The 17,167-nt window shown below is 36.3% G+C and overlaps 1 protein-coding gene and 1 non-coding gene across 4 annotated transcripts in view; one reads left to right on the top strand and one right to left on the bottom strand.

Moving 5' to 3' along the window:
* The window catches only part of CDH18 (cadherin 18), a 993,503-nt gene that overhangs the window by 717,868 nt on the left and 258,468 nt on the right, over positions 1 to 17,167 (top strand). The gene's annotated exons all lie outside the window — the stretch shown is intronic.
* On the bottom strand, positions 5,641 to 5,747 carry LOC129401428 (U6 spliceosomal RNA). The gene has a single exon (XR_008628339.1). It is a non-coding gene; the product is annotated as a U6 spliceosomal RNA (small nuclear RNA).

Below are 17,167 nucleotides of genomic sequence, written 5' to 3'. Positions count from 1 at the left end.
TCTTTTTCTAGCTCTTTGGATGAGTAGCGAATCACAAATTTCAATACACTTTTAAAATCTTAAGCATTAAAGCAAGTTTACATGGAGTAATGACTAGTTGTATTTGTTTAACTGTTATTCAATTAAAAACGTTTGGGGCCGGAGGATGATGTCAGCAAAGTGCTCTCTTGCACATAGTGATTCAGTCTCCAGCCCCACAAATGTTTCCCCAAACCTTCACACTCAGGAGGGATTCCTGGTGAGAGTCAGAAGAAACCCCTGAGCACTAGAGACTGTGGCCCAGAAAACAAGCAAAACGAAAAACCAAAATATGTTAGAGATATACTGAAACTAAGTTGAAACAAATACAGCTCTTTGACTTTTTAAAATTTCTTTAAATAGATTTTACTATTTTAGAAATTAAAGAATTAGGCTCAGAGAGCAGTAAATGATTCTGGTGACTGTTTCCCAAGTTGAAACACAGATGAGATGAAGTCTGAGGACAGCCTATTCCCCTAATTTCCGGTCCAATTTCTGTGTTTTAACTAATGCATAAACACCATCCCTGACAACCCTAAGTTTTGTTTATATCTTATACTTATAATGGTTGGTGGGTTTTCCTTAGTCTTGAATGTTGTTGCCCAGTGAACCCAAAACCCAAGCTTCATGACAACGGCTGAGTTTCTGTCTTCAAAACAAACAAATAAATAAATAAATAAATAAATAAAAAGACTAGGATCACTAGAATACTTAGCTATGTTAAGCATGTGGAGATTGATTTCAGTGTTGAATTTTTGATTACAGCTTTACAGATTTATTTAAATTCACACATTTCTTAGTTCAAACTCTACAAAACTAGAAGCATAAGCCAAGGTACATTTCATATCATCATCATCATCATCATCATCATCATCATCATCATCATCATCATCATCATCATTATCCCATTGATTGTTGACTTTCTCTAGCAGTCTCAGTAACGTCTCCATTAATCCTAGCCCTGAGATTTTAGCAGCCTCTCTTTACTCGTCCTTCCCAAAGGTGCCGTATTTGAGGCTCTTTCAGGGTCAGGGGAATGAGAACCAGCATTGTTACGGATTTAGGCATATGAATATGCCACAGGGAGCTTGCTAGGCTCTCCCATAGATTTAATAACAAATAATCCATTATCTGTTAAACTCTGATAAGATAGTCTGTGCTTGGGCCAGGGAGATAAATTGACAGCTAAGGCATTTGCTTTGTAAGCAGCCAACCTGGTCCCCTGAACAGTGTCAGAAGTGATTCTTCAGCACACAGTTAGGGCACAAATGGCTGTGCCCCGAACACAAAGTGAAAGAAATTCTCTGCTTGGCATTATAATAGAAATAAAATTTTTAGAATCTAAACAGCTTCATAGGTTCTTTTTTTTTTCAGTATTTTTTGCTTTTGATTACTTTATCTTGATTCTGATAGTCATTTTCATTATTAATACTAGTCAGAGAGAAAAATAATAAAATATGCTATTTTGTAATTAATAGTAAAAATTTAATATCAGCTTCTAGTCTTTGTATTAAGATAAAAATAGAAAAATAGATCCCCTATCTTCTTGATTGCTAAATATATTACAGATAATGGCTAAAAATAACTCCAACAATCAAGTCTGACCTTTTAAGATTCAAAAAGATTTCAGACCATCCTTTCACATTTTAATCAATTTTTTGTATTTGGTCAGTGAACATGAGAGAAAAATTTTGAACTAATTTTGCAGAGAGTCTCTTACCTGCACACCTGGCTGTCTTCCCTGGGGCCCCTCGGAGAGGATGAGCTCCAGCTTCCCTCCCCGCCCCGAGCAGAGCTCCTGGCAGCCAAAGACCACCGGAACCTAGCTACAGCCATGCTCAAGGCCCCTCTCCACAGGTTCGGATAGGCCTCACCATGAAGGTACCAACAGAGGAACCCAGGTGTGTGTAATCCCATCAACGGCCAACATCCAGAGACTTAAATGCAAGCTCCCAGAAGCCATATCTTATAACCTACTTATCCCTCTGGGAGAAACTAGAAAGCTACTGAGAGATTCCTGCCCACATGGGACAGCCTTGCAAGCTTCCCATAGTGTATCCTATATGCCAAAGCCAGTAACAAACTGGATCTCATTCCCCTGACCCTGAAAGAGCCTCCAATGTGGCATCTTTGGGAAGGCTGAGTGGGGAGAGGCTTCTAAAATCTCAGTGATAGGACAAATGGGAAAGTTACTGAGCCTGCTGGAGAAATCAACGAACAATGGGATTTCATGATTCGTGATTTCATATGAATTTTGCCTAATACAACTATCTCTGTTGACAAATTCTGTTGCTACTATCAAAAATGTAGTTAAGAAAGAAGTATTTATGTTTCTAGACTCTGTTATTTTTGTAATTGAGATCACAACACTAACTTTCTAAGAGGTTGAATTTTACTCATTTTTTTTTTACTTTTGAAATTTCCAGACATTAATAAAACACAGTTTTACCATTAGTGTACTTAACAGAGTATCCATGACACTTGGTAATACACTATATGGAAATTACATTTTTTAGTAATATTTTTGTTTCCTTATTTATTATTGTTCTTTACATTGTGACAAAATCTTAGAGGTATATAACTCCAAACCTCTGTGCAAATTTCAGCACTCACCACTAAAACCCTCATGCCATCCTGCAGCCTAAAGATCTGAATACTCATTTCTCTTATTTCTTCTCTTCCTGTTGGCAAGAACTAATGTTCTTAGGTAATCTAAGAAATCATTTTGTTGTTTTCTGTCCAGATTACATCAGTTATTCATATTATGAATATGAATAAGACTATTAGTTTTCATTAAAAGTACTATATATTTCTGTTTATATATTTCAGATCTTTTATTATATATATGACTTTTTTATATTTCTGACCTCAGTTTGATTCCTCCGTTCCTCTTGGAGAGCCTGGAAAGCTAGAGTATCTCACCTGCATAGCAGAGCCTGGCAAGTTACCAGCCACATATGCATATGCAATATGCCAAAAGTAGTAATAGCAAGTCTCACATGGACAGGTTACTGGTACCTACTCGAGCAAATCGATGAACAATAGGATGACAATGATATGGTAGTGACAGTGATATTATATATTTATAAACTTACTTGTATAATGCTTATGATTTGAACATATATTTTACAAATTGTTTACATATAATATATAAATTTAATATAATGATCTTATTATTATTAATTTTTATGAATTTAAAACTCTGAGGTATTTTACTAACACTTCAGGATCTATCAGACCTAGAGTATGGAGAGATAGAGTAGGAGTTAAGGCACATACCTGACTTATAGTCAATACTGGGCCAGACATACCATACAGATGGCATTGCACTTACCTTTCTTGTAGCTGACTCAAGTTCATTTTTCTTACAGCATAGGCGGGTTGGGTACTACCCTGTGTGATTCCTGCAGGGAGCCAGGATTAACCCAGAACATTGCCGAGTGTGTCCCCAAACAAAAACTTAACAAACTAAAAAAAAAAAATAACACACAGTGACTCACTGTGGCATTACATAATTCCTCTGAAATCACGAAGTACAACCCTATACGACCATGAGCTCTAAAGAGTTTTTCCCTGAAGGTCCCTGAGCACCTTTTGGAAGTCTTTGAGCATCTCCGGTGTCCTAACTGATTTTATTTCTTTCTTAACACTGAGTAGTATTCCACTGTGTATATGCAACATAGGGGGCTTTTTGCTATTGCTTTTATTTCTTTTAAATCCAGTGATCTGATCTTGCATATTTCGGTTGTTTCCAGATTTTGACAATTGTGAATCATGTGCAAGATGGCTTTTCTAAGTTGAGTATTTGGACCTTTGGAGTAGATGTCCAGAAGTGGAATAGCTGGGTTATATGGTAACTAAATTTTAGGGTTTTTTCTTTTTTAGAAATGTTCGATTTAAAATGTTTTATGTAATTATTTTTATTATATGTAGGCTAACATGGATATTATAGTATTAATATACATGGTTTTGATGTACAAAGTTACTACAATCCACCACCACCAACCTGCCCAATATTCTCCATAAATTTCTTAATTTCACTTCTCCATCCTGAGTCCTTCCCTCTTTGTTCATCCTCTCACTGCTTGGTGACCTGAGTTGTGCAAGCCAATACCAAGATTTTGCCATATTTTATACTCTATGTTCCCCTTGCTTAGTCTCCTTTAACTCCCAATATGGGACAGGACTCAGTATTCTTCCTTTGTCCATATTTCAATTGAGTTATTTGAACTTTTGTCATTGAATTTTGCATAGTCTTTATGCATTTTGTTATTAACCTCTTGTCAGAGGTATAATGTGAAAATACTTCACCCCATTGCTATATTGCTATTTGGGGTCATGGTGATAAATCTCTTGGATTATTCTAGAGCTTCTTATTTGATGCAGTTCAAATTAGGCTTATTCTTGCTTCTGTTTCCCTGGTCTTTAGAATTTAGCCTCCAAATATATTTCTGATGTAGGAGTCTTTCATTGTATTACTTAGGTGTTCTCTGCGTTTTATTGTTTTGAGCCTAATAGCCAAGTCTTTAACTACTGTGTTTGTGTGTGTTTGTGTGTGTGTGTGAGCACATGCATGTTCGTATGATCCAGATATCAATATTTTAAAGGAATATATTTAAACAATTTATATATTTAAATATTTAAAAATTATCTGTTACCACAATGAATGCTATTGTTTTGGGGGTAGTACCACACCTAGTGGCACTGAGGGACTGTTTCAGGCTCCACAAACATGAATGACCTTGGAAGTGTTCAGAAGACCATGTGTTACTGTGGATTCAAACCATGCTTACTAAACTGCAAGGCGAGTTCCTTAAACTCTACAGCATTCTTCAGGTCCTGATTCTCCATAAAAATAGGCTTTAGTTTTGCTTTTATGTGAAGTGTTCAAGAATCTTTTTAATTCAAATTAAACCTGGTGGAGGGTACAGGAAGAGTGTTTATTAAGGATTAGTTTCTTCCATGAAGAGCAAAGAATGTGAAGGTCTGTACTGAGTGAGGACAAAAATCAAAGAAGTGATTTGAAATAAAAAAAAAAAAAGAGTAGCTAATAAAAATGGAAGGGTATTATTTATTTTTTACATTTCACAAATTGTACATTATAAAAAGATATTTAAAAATTTTACTTGAGAAGTTAATGTGAAGTTTTATTTTCTATTACCCATGAACTTTCATTTTAGATTCAGTAGCTACTTCTTTGTTTTCTGAAAACTATTTCTGATATTTCTTCAGAATTTGATTTCTTTCCTCAATTTTTGTCTGTGTTCAATAAATCACATAGCAGAATCCTTTTTTCTTCCTCCCTTCCTTCCTCCCTTCCTTCCTTCCTTCCTTCCTTCCTTCCTTCCTTCCTTCCTTCCTTCCTTCCTTCCTTCCTTCCTTCCTTCCTATCTTTCTTTTTTCTCCCTTCCTTCCTTCCTTCCTTCCTTCCTTCCTTCCTTCCTTCCTTCCTTCCTTCCTTCCTTCCTTCCTTCCTTCCTTCCTTTATTCTTTCTTTTTTTCTTCCTTTCTTCCTATCTTTATTCTTTCTTTTTTTCCTCCCTTCCTTCCGTTCTTCTCAACATTCCTTTTATATAAAATCCTTTAGGGTTTTCAAGAGAGTGAGTGTAACTACCATTTAGTAACTGACTGATGTAGGTTTCAAAAATTTGTGTTTTCCTTGCCCATGAGTTTTGCTAATTTTCTCTATATTATTCCAATTTTATTGTATGTGCTGCCAAAGTGAGCACTGGTCTGGGTTTGTTAGGTAATTATATAATACTACATATATTTTGTTATATATAGACTTTTAAAAAATCCACAAAAACAGTACATTTTAATTTGCATTTTATAAATTCAGAAATACAGTTGAAGTAGTATTTTTAATTTATTCTCCAAATCTCTGTACATAGCTATTTTTTAAAAAAATTCACAGAACCCAGAGATATAGTAGTAAAAAAGATAAACTAAGTTAATGAAGGATTGAGGCAGATAGTAAGTCAATAAAAATAACAATACATGCACACATATGTTGCCATATATGTGTATGTGTGTTTGTATGTGTGTTAGTCTGTTTATATGTGTGTGCAATATAGCTACATATGTGAGAATTAGAATGTGGGAGTTTAAAAATAAGTCAGACAGTTCTTTAATATGCTCTTAAGGGATTATTGACAAGTGGCATCAATGACTCATTCAGCCTTGATTCTAAACTGGTTTGGTGACTCAACTTTGATTTTAAACTAATCCCAGTTTAAAACCCTAGGTTATGACTAATGCAATGCAGGAAGGCTTCTTCTGTGTGATTTCTAAGCCAAGGTCCCCAAAGACAATGTTATTTTCTTTTAGTTTTCTCAGGACTATCTCTGGGAGGTGTTAGAGAACACATATCTGTATACATATATATGTTGACCAGTATTCCAGGGGATAGCTACTTCTTTCTGTCTTTCACTGGATGGTCATGAATCCAGTTAAAATTTAGAAAACTTAACATTAGTAGGTAAAATTAAAAGGCATGCACAGGAGAAATATATGTTCTTTTCTATAACACAAACACTTATACTGGAGTACTTTTAGTTGATAACAATATAGAAGTCTCTAATTCCTTATTTGTATTTTTTATCCTCCTGGAAATTTTTCTTGTTCTTTTTTTTTTAAAGAGTAACTACTCCAATGTGTTTGATTTCAAAGAAGATCAAGTCTCAAAGTGTATATTGAGAAATTACTGTACACCAAACACTATGTTAAATATACAATAAACATTGTTTTATTCAATCATACTAATTGTATGGGAAAATACTCAATCATGAAAAACAGAATAATTTATTAATTTGACAAACATTAAATTATTATCTATTCTTTGACAGGACACAGTCTTGTTGGTGTGATTGTAAGCAAGTACCAGAATACCTTTAGTAAATTGGTGTTTTCATTGAAAAGTAAAAATCAGCAAAAAAGTCTGACACGTCCTGGTCACTGCTGAGGAGTCATAGAAAACAAGAGCGTGAGAAAGAGAATACTGGGTCAAGGATATTTTATTGGGATGGTAGAGAATTTACTAATAAATGACTTTTACAAAAACATGATGGCAGAGTGAAAGGGAATTCAGCAAGAACATCTCACACACATGAGGTACAAGTTGCAAATCTTGAGGAAAGATTCTCACTTTGAATGTATGGATTGACAGAATAGGGAGGTAGAGAATATATATATACATGTCACTTGTCTTCCCATTGCTCATCGACTTGTTCGAACGAGCACCAGTAACATCTCTCATTGAGAGACTTATTGTTACTGTTTTTGGCATATACAATACGCACGGGTAGCTTGCCAGGCTCTGCTGCGTGGGCTCGATACTCTCTGTAACTTGCTGGGCTCTCCCAGGTCGGCTGCGTGAAAGGCGAACGCCCAACCACTGTGATATATACATATATATACATATATATACACATATATATATATTTGATCTGCTGGAAAAAGTGATGGAAGCATAAAGAAAGAATGCACTTTTTTTTCCTTATTAAAAAAAAAACCCCACCTGCCTACAAGACCTTGGAGTTTAGCTGAAATCTTACATTTTTAATCTGCTGCTAAATTTCCTAGTTTAGGGTGGATACTTATGCAATATAGAATCATTCACATCTCCTCATTGACTGATGGAAGAAATGATATTCAGACACTGAAAAGGTACTGCAATAATTGTAAACCTTTAAATATAAACTAAAGATGAAGCGATTGTCACAAGACTGATGATTGTAGGAGGAAAATGTTCAACTCTGTCCCAACAAACTCTTGCTTGAACTGTGATAAGTCTCTAAGGAGAATAGTCAATACTTGATGGTTTTCTATGATATTTAGTGCTTTAACTTGAAGTCAGGCTTTTTTTTCCCACTCTGCAGCTTTGAAAGTTGAAAACACTACAATAATACAAAGATATGAGTCTCACAAATGTTAATTTATGCCCTTGATCATTTTGTTTTGTCTGATCCATTTTATTCACAACCACAGCTCTCCATTTCAGTGAGGTTAAAAGACTTCTTATCTTAAAGTGCTTAATTAATAAATGATGAAATCAGGATGTGAAAAGAAGACTATCAGATTTTCAATTTCATGTTATTTCCACTGTCGAACCCCAAATTCATGTCACATATAGGAAAACAATAGATTAATTTATTATTCTGCTTCATACACCAGAAAAAATGTTTCCAGGAGGCTTATCAAGATTTGTTCTTATTCATTAGTCAGAAACAAAGTTAACATAGTTTAAAGTATCAAAGCTGGATTATTCAAATACATTTTAGGTTTTGAAGCAGATGTTATATTCAAATGTCTCTGATAACAGAATACTCAACTGTTAAGCAGAGCAGATATGTATAATGTGAAGTTTGATATTTTATACCAACTATTATCAAATATTAATGCTACGTATGGAAAATGTAAAGTAAAATCTAATGATCATAGCACAGTGGGTAGGGCATTTAACTTGCATGTGGCTGAACTGGGTTCGATTCCTCCATCTCTCTTGGGGAGTCTGGCAAGCTACTGAGAGTATCCCGCCCACACAGCAGAGCCTGACAAGCTACCCGTGGCATATTCGATATGCCAAAAGCAGTAACAAGTCTCACAATGGAGAAGTTACTGGTGCCCAGTAACATCTTGAGCAAATTGATGAATAATGGGAGGACAGTGCTACAGTGCTACAGAATAAAATACTAAATTGTCGAAGGATTTGAGATGTCTTTATAAATTGAACATAGGATTAGGTATCAGTATATGAAATATACAAAGAATTTAAAATATTCAAAACCAAAAATGTCTTATACATGGGCATAATATCTTATTATGCTTATTTGAATTTATTCTCATTTGGGTATGAAATTCAGAACAATAAGGACATGGAGGTACAGTGCCACCAGCAGGTTAACCTGTACCTGCGGGGCGAGAGCATTGGCAGTCTGATGGTGCCTTAGGACTTCTTGAGACCACCCAAATTGCCTCTTTGCCACTGGCCAGACCCCAACAACTTGGGGCCGAATTTCCTGAGAAATTAAATGGCCAAAAGCTAGGTCTGTGGGAGTCATGCCCACAAACAACTTCTCTCGGCTATAGAAGCTCACTTTTGGCCTTGCTCCAGAGACCTGTTAATAAATCTCAAGAGAGGCCACACAAAATGGAATACTATGTAGCTGTCAGGAAACATGAAGTCATGAAATTTGCATATAAGTGGATCAACATGGAAAGTATCATGCTGAGTGAAATGAGTCAGAAAGAAAGAGACAGACATAGAAAGATCGCACTCATATGTGGAATATAAAGTAGCTGAAAGGTACAAGCTTACAATGTTGTGATTCCTGGCAGACATTTCACTAGACTTAGTTACTAAAATACAGAAATCCAAAACTATGCTGCTGCTAGTGCGGCCTCCAGACCTCATATCTCTTCATTCTCAGCAATGGAAAACAAATTACCAAATGCTTGCTTTTCAGCAGATCGACTTTAGGGGGGAGAAACTCCAAATCAATAATAGTGAATTTTTTTATTGAAATATTGAATGTAATCAAAGTAAAGTGAAATTTACCAGTTACACATGCGGGGTGGGGGGCTGGGGAGGTGGGGGGAAGGGGGGAGGTATATTATGATTCTTGGTGGTGGAATATGTGCACTGGTGAAGGGATGGGTGTTTGAGCATTGTATAACTGAGACTTAAACCTGAAAGCTTTGTAACTTTCCACATGGTGAACTAATAAAAGAAAGAAAAATAAATAAATCTCAAGAGAGATAAAAATCCACAGTTAATGTGGGAGGGACCCTTGCAAGACTGAAAGACAGGTAAATTGGAGTGGGGACAGGTCAGCCTGGTGCCTGCCCAAGCAGAGTCCCCAGCAGCCACTTGCTTCCACAATCCAAAAGCATCCCTATGCCACTGACTCCACCATCTCAGAACGAAACTCAGAGATATATTCTGCTGACAATTCAGGTATGTGGGTTTTGTGACTGAAGTCTCCAGGCTTTCTCCTGGTCGGGATGGGCTACCACCCTACACTTCCCTGTACTTTCAAAAGCCTCAACAGTCATATCCACATCCCAAAGCTGCCACCCATTTAGAAATCTGTTCCAGCGTTACCTTTCTGATGAAAATAATAGATACCCCGAACAAACACGATGAACTCTTAGTATCTGTATTGCAATATCATATCATATCATTCCCCCTTCCATGCTCACGTTTTTATTTTTTACAGCAGTGCCCATTCTCCACCACCAATGATTGAGGTATCCCTTCTACACACCCCAACCCCCCTACCCCTCTGTGGCAGGTCATTCCCTTTTGTTCTCTCTCTCCTTTTCGGTGGTGTGGTTTGCAATAGTTATTGAGTAGCCATTGTGTTTGGTCTATAGTCTACTTTCAGCACGCATCTCCCATCCCGAGCAGGTCCTCCAAACACCCTTTACTTGGTTTTCATTCCCTTCTCTATCTGAGCTGCCTTTCCCCCCAGAATTGCATGCTTTATTTAAAGAAAGCAAACAGATAACCTAGATAAAACAAAAAAGAAATTAAACTTTGGACTATAGAAGCAATAGGTTTTTTAGAAGTGAAATGGTAGTCAGGGTAGATGTGAACTGAAACTTAGAATGGAATTTTTAGTGATAAACTCAATTTTGATTTCTACATATACATGTTGATTGAACAGATTCACACCAAACAGTTATTATTCTAGAGCAATGTTACTTCAATTTCAAAAGAAAAAGAAACTATGATAATTTCTTTATGGAGAAATTATATTGGAGCTAGGAGAAATAGCATCATTAAGAAAGAAGTTTGAGTCAGAAAAATGAATTAGGGAGAATTGCAGATATTCTCTCTTTACTGTACTGGAGGGACAGAGCCATTGAAAGTTAAATAAACCTGATCCATGCTATAGGTCAAAAAATAGTTATGAAAATTTAGAAATTCTGCCATGAAAATTAGTCTTAGACCACCAATCAGTTGTATTGTCTTGTTGCAATATATCATACTTTAGGAAATTATTTTATATTACATACCTTTGCAATTCCTTCTGTGCTTAATCCAATTTCTGTCCACTGCCCTTCAAGGTACAGTGTGCTCACTTATTTTTATATTAAATGTTTCATTAATATGCTCCAGTATTTCTTTGCTAATCTTGAAATACATTTATAGTTCACAATACACACTCCACTTGCAGAAAATAGAATAACTATTACAAAGAGGTGACACATTCATTAGATGGTAGAGATATGAAAGATGCATAAATTAGCAAAAAATACCCAGATTCAGAAAAAAGGAAAGGTTACCAAAAGTTTAGGCACTGACGTCTTTGTGGCGTCTTTGGCTTTTCACATTAAATGAGAGACTGTCACCATTCTTTTCTTCTCCCTTCCTGTGGTGTTTTCCGTTTTCACCTCAACATTCTTTGGACCTACTCTATTTTGAGTACTCTATTTGTGTGTTAGAAACGACGAGGAGAAAAAAATGTGAGGCTATCAAATCACTCTTTAACATTTTTTTGTTCTGTAAACCATTATTGCAAAGAAGTTTTGATGATTTTTTTAATGAATAGAAGAAATTTAACAATGTTCTGAGTACTCAATACCTTGGAGTTGTACTTAATTGTACTTAATATCTCGGAGACGTTAAGAAACTTGACCAATGCTATAAGTCTAAAAAATAGTTAGAAAAATTTAGAAATTATGCCACCTAAATTAGTCTTTAGACCCCCATCAGTTGACCATCCCGTTGTCACTTCCTTCTGGCTGATTTTAAAGAACTTTGGTACTACTTTCCCTACTTGTAACAATATCACTTTCTTTTTAATGGTGCAAAATTTCCAAGAAGAATATAGTTTACACATTTATTGATACTTTTATATCTTCTATAGAGCAATATTTCTACCGTCTGTCATATGTAATTTTTAATTATTTTATGAACCATCACTTTATAAAGAAATTGAGCATAATTTGGTGAGTTTTAGCAGTACAGTGATTTATCAATATTCAATATTTAGTTTATTTGAAATGAAATTATCTTCACATGTATAATAAAATAAAATTATGATGAATATATTTGGAGCCTATGTTTGTTTTGCTTTGGCTCTGTCGATATTGGGAATGGAAGTCCCACATCATTACTTCTAATTGACTGTAGAAACATGAAAACAGGCACCAGTATTTGTTAAGTTCTATATATTTACTATTATCTTCTGAGGCATTTTAAGTATTTGATTTATTATGCTTAAAAATATACCAGTCAATAAGAAAGCACTGTGGCATATATGATATCACTTGAAATACTTTTCTGTGCTAGAAAGTTTGAGTTTCTTCATGCATGCTATAGTAGTTGGAAAAATGTTTATCTAAATTAATTGAAACATGACATGTCAGTAACTATATATCATATTTTAATTCAAAGGAATAATTAAAAACGTAGAAATCTTGATCTTTTCAAAATCAGAATCACAATAAAGCTGGGGAAAAGCAGACAGATTTAGTCTCTAATGAATTTGTGGCTGGTGATAGAAAATAATTTTACTCTTAAGGGAAATTATTAAAGCAGAAATTAAAAAAAGTCTACACAAGTTAGACTTTTCTAAGGTTTAGATGATTGGTTAGGCATAAAAGAAAAGATTTCTAGGATAAGTGAATTTTTCTTATAATTTCTAAAATAAACTACATGTATACATAAATGTGTTATGAAATAGAATGCAAAAGTTAGAATGACTACAGAATTAAACATCTCAGAATAACATAATAATAACTGTGGAAAAGGGGACAAGATACATTTACAAGAATTAGAAAACTATGTTTTAAATTACTGTCATAATAAAATTTCACCATATTTTATATTGTCTGGGAAGCATTGTATTTTTAAAATTCACTGTCACTGTCACTGTCATCCCGTTGCTCATCAATGTGTTCGAGCAGACACCAGTAACATCTCTCATTGTGAGAATTATTATTACTGTTTTTGGCATATTCAATATGCCACGGGTAGCTTGCCAGGCACTGCCGTGCGGGCTCGATACTCTCGGTAGCTTGCTGGGCTCTCCGAGAGTGGCGGAGGAATCAAACACCGGTCAGTGGCTTCAAGATTAAGAGTACTGCGGTGGTTAGTATATGTTATAGGAATCATTTCAATCCTGAATACCTTCTGTGCTTGTGAAAATGAATGTGATCCATGAAGACACATGTGCGTTCAGTCATGGTTTTAAAACAATAGATGTTTTATTATTGCTGTTTAAATTTTATTATCTTTACAAGATTTTTGCTATTTCTGTCATTCCATTGATCATCGATTTGCTCAAGTGGGCACAAGTAACGTCTCCACTGTGAGACTTGTTGTTACTGTTTTGGGATATCCAATAGACCACGGGGATCTTGCCAGGCTCTACCATGTGGGCAAGATATTCTCGGTAGCATACCAGGCTTTCTAAGAAGGGTAGAGGAATCGACCCCGGGTTGGCCTTGTACAAGGCAAACGCCCTACCTGCTGTGCTATTGCTCCAGCCAAATATCAGTAAGTGGCTATTGATAGGGGAAAGAGAAAAACAAAAACATAAAGCCCGGCCCAGCATATATATAGAAAACCAGAAAACAACACAACTCAAATGTGATGAAATGTTCTAGGTATTTTTTTCCTCTGATATTTATCCATGGGCACAGTTCTTATTTTTACTTGGGGTCACACTCAGAAGTGCTTGAAGGGTTGCTTCAGGGACGTGTGGGTGGTGGTGGCGTGGATCGAAGGGGGAACGGTAGCATGCAAAGCCTATACATGCCCTGCTCCCAGAGTGCAATTCTTACTCCACAGTCAAGGGCGCATTAACTCCTGCTGAAATCATGAGATAGACAACTATCTAGAATAAACTGCTTTATAAAGGGTTTTTTAATATAGATTTTTGCTATTAGTAGAATTTAAATAATACTCTCTCTCGTTTCTAAGAATGGTTATTGTTTTAATGTTGCTTTTTTTTCCTGATCGGTCTAGTTAAAACTCGATAATTTCTGCAACAGTTGTTTTTCTCTTGAGTCATTTTTTAAAAGTCTGAATGTGTTTTGTAAAATATTACTTATTTTATTTATTTATTTATTTATTTTGAGAGAGTGAGAGAGAGGATTGACTTTGAGAGAGTGAGAGGGAGGTAGAGAGAGAGAGTGTGAGAGAGAGAGAGAGAGAGAGAGAGTGTGTTTGTGTGTGTGTGTGTGTGTGTGTGTGTTGGGACCATACCACACCAAGCTGTGCAGAGGGCTTACTGCTAACTCTGCCCAAGGATCACTCCAGAAGAATATATACTATTCTACATTTTGAACAAGGGTCAGTCATATAGAAAGCAAATTGTTTAACTTCTACTGTCTCTGCAGAACCAAATTTTCCCCAAAACTTTATATAAAACTTGACTTTGCTTTAGAAACAAAGGAGGTACCCATGGGCAGTCTCCATGACAACATAGAAGTATATTTATCTAGAAATTCTCATTTTTTTAAATTGATAAAAAATAGCACTTTCTTTATAAAACCATTAGGTCAATTCATGTACAGGAAAGACAATTTAGGATACAGTATGTATCCAGTTGTAATTCCTCTCTTTTATTAAATATGTTTTAGATGTTCTCAGCACACTAATGCCAGGGTCAACCTTTGGAACTCTTCCTTAAATATTCTTTATGTAGAGAGACAGAGAGGGGGAGGGAGGGAGATAGAGACAGGGCCTTTATATTTATATATTATTTGTTAATAACACTTAAGAAAAGAGGACACTACTTAAATATTATGTCATTTATTTTTTAAATATCATATACTTCTGAGACATTGTTTTTATTTCTGAGTATCATAATACATAATTGAATCTCATTTTGTTGCTATGCTGATCTAATTGCTTTCCATTATTATTTCCACTTTTCAAAAGAGAAAATCAAAACCTGCAGAACGTGTTCATTGTTCAGTACAAAGAAGTTATACCACTTCAATGCTCTTATTTATATAATCAGATTTTTACCTGCTGTCATCTAATGAAGAAAAAACAGCATCAGCTTGTCGTTTCTGCCTCAGAGGAAAGAATATACGTGGTAGACAGCCATGGCTTATGCTCATGGCTAGCATGTGGCTGACTCCAGTCCTATTGCCAGCACAGCTGGGTGTGGCCCTAGTGATCCTCAGCGGGTGCTAGGTCTGGCCTGGGAGCTGCTGAGGAGTAGCCAGGGTGAGCCAGAGAATCCCTGGCCACAGAGGGCCCAACAGCACCCAAACCGCAGGCCCTCACATTCAACCCCTGGTCCAGTTAGCCAAGAATGGCTTGGCCAGGCCCTTATGTCTCCAGAGACAGAAAAATAAAATAATTTTGTAAAAGTGAACAGAGTATGGGTTTAGTTTATGTAAACACAAACCTGAAACGAGTATATTTAATTATTTTCTTCTATGACCCTAGAACAATGACTCCATTTTATTCTTCCTGTCTTTTTTTTTTTAACTTTAACTTAAGGTGTTCAATTCATTTCCTCCCTCTGTCGTTCTTGACAATATTTTTTTTCTCTCCTTCCTTTCTCCCCTTTTAAAATATACTGAATACTTATGAATCACAATCACAATATCCCGTTAATCACCGATTTCTCGGGCAGGCTCAGTAACATCTCATTTCATCCTTTCCCTGAGATCTTAGAGGTCTATTTCGACTTGGCCCTCCTAATGATGTTGCACTGGGGGCTCTTCAGGGTCAGGGGAATGTGATCCAGCTTGTTACTGGATTTTGCATATGAATACACCATGGGAAGCTTGCAAGGCTGTCCCATGGGGGCAGGAAACTCTCAGATGAATGCCAGTTTCTCACAGAGGGAGAAGTAGGCTAAAGATATCACTTCTGAGAGCTTGCTTTTAAGTCTCTCTCTGGATGTTGGTCGTTGATGGGATTACACACACCTGGGTTCCGCTGCAGATACCTTCATGCATGAGGCCTGTCTGAACGTGTAGAGAAGAGCCTTCCAGCATGGCTGCACCTATGTTCTGGTGGTCTTCGGCTGCCGGGAGCTATGCTCGGCGTGGGGAGGGAAGCTGGAGCCCATCCCCTCCAAGGGGTCCCGGGGAAGACAGCGAGGCGTGCGGGCAAGAGACTCTCTGAATATGTCCTCTAAATAAGTGAATAAATTAAACCATGCTATGTTTCTTTGAATGACTCTACATTCCCACTATAGAAAAAGAGAATTAAATAATTTATCATCTTGGTAAAAGTAATACTTTTTTTTTGAAATATGGCATGAACTGTTGCTGTTTTTACCAGAAGTGAAAGATAAATCAAAGTCAGAACAGTAAACTTGATTTTATTTTCTTTGATCCTCCTCATTCAGTATAGACATTTACTTCCATTTCAACTATAATTTTCAATACTATGAGAAATTTGCTACGTAATTTCTACAGTAAATTTTTTTATTCCTATGACGTATATATTTTTTTGTTTCCAGATGGTATTTTTTCAGATCTCTGTTTATTCTTGATAGTTTCTTGTTGCATGCACATCTTTGTAATTGCATCTTTTATTTCTCTAAACCTTTTGTGTGTAGTATAATTATTCTGCCACCTGATTGTGCATCTGTAGCTTTTACCATGAAGAATCTGTTCTTTCCCCACTTGACTTCTCTCCAGCGATCGTCTGTCTTTTCATGCATTCATGTATTTTGCTGTTGTTCAGACATGCTTTGTTTTTATGGGTAGTATTCCCTTGGCTCCACTTGGGGAGTGGGGAGTCTTTTGGAAAGAATGGACATATGCCTTCAGTAATAACGACATTCCTGTTCCCGGGTCATTTCAACTCAACAGTGCTCCTGTCATCTAGCAGATAATGAGTGTAGTGGCTGATCCAAGCATGGTGATTCCGGACGTTTATCTGTTGTAACGTTTATCTGTTGTGCTCTGGCTCTGTTGACTACTACGTCTACTTGGCTTTTGCATATCTTTTTCTGAGCTCTGAATGATCTACCCTGAGATCTGTACATTCCCCTCTGGGCTCCATGGGTGTTGAGCCCTATTTACTGGACTCTGAAATCCAGGCATGTATCTGTGTTAGCTTTAATTGACATCCCCTTTCCCCTCACCAACCCAAAGTCACGTTATTTTGGAAGACCACCAATAGCTCTGATAGGACTGACACCAAGGATCTTGTGAAGTCAAA

This window comes from Sorex araneus, chromosome 1 (assembly GCF_027595985.1).
Source record: "Sorex araneus isolate mSorAra2 chromosome 1, mSorAra2.pri, whole genome shotgun sequence".
NCBI lineage: Eukaryota > Metazoa > Chordata > Mammalia > Eulipotyphla > Soricidae > Sorex > Sorex araneus.
Note: the sequence above shows the minus strand (reverse complement) of the source record. Positions and strands in the feature narration are given on the sequence as shown.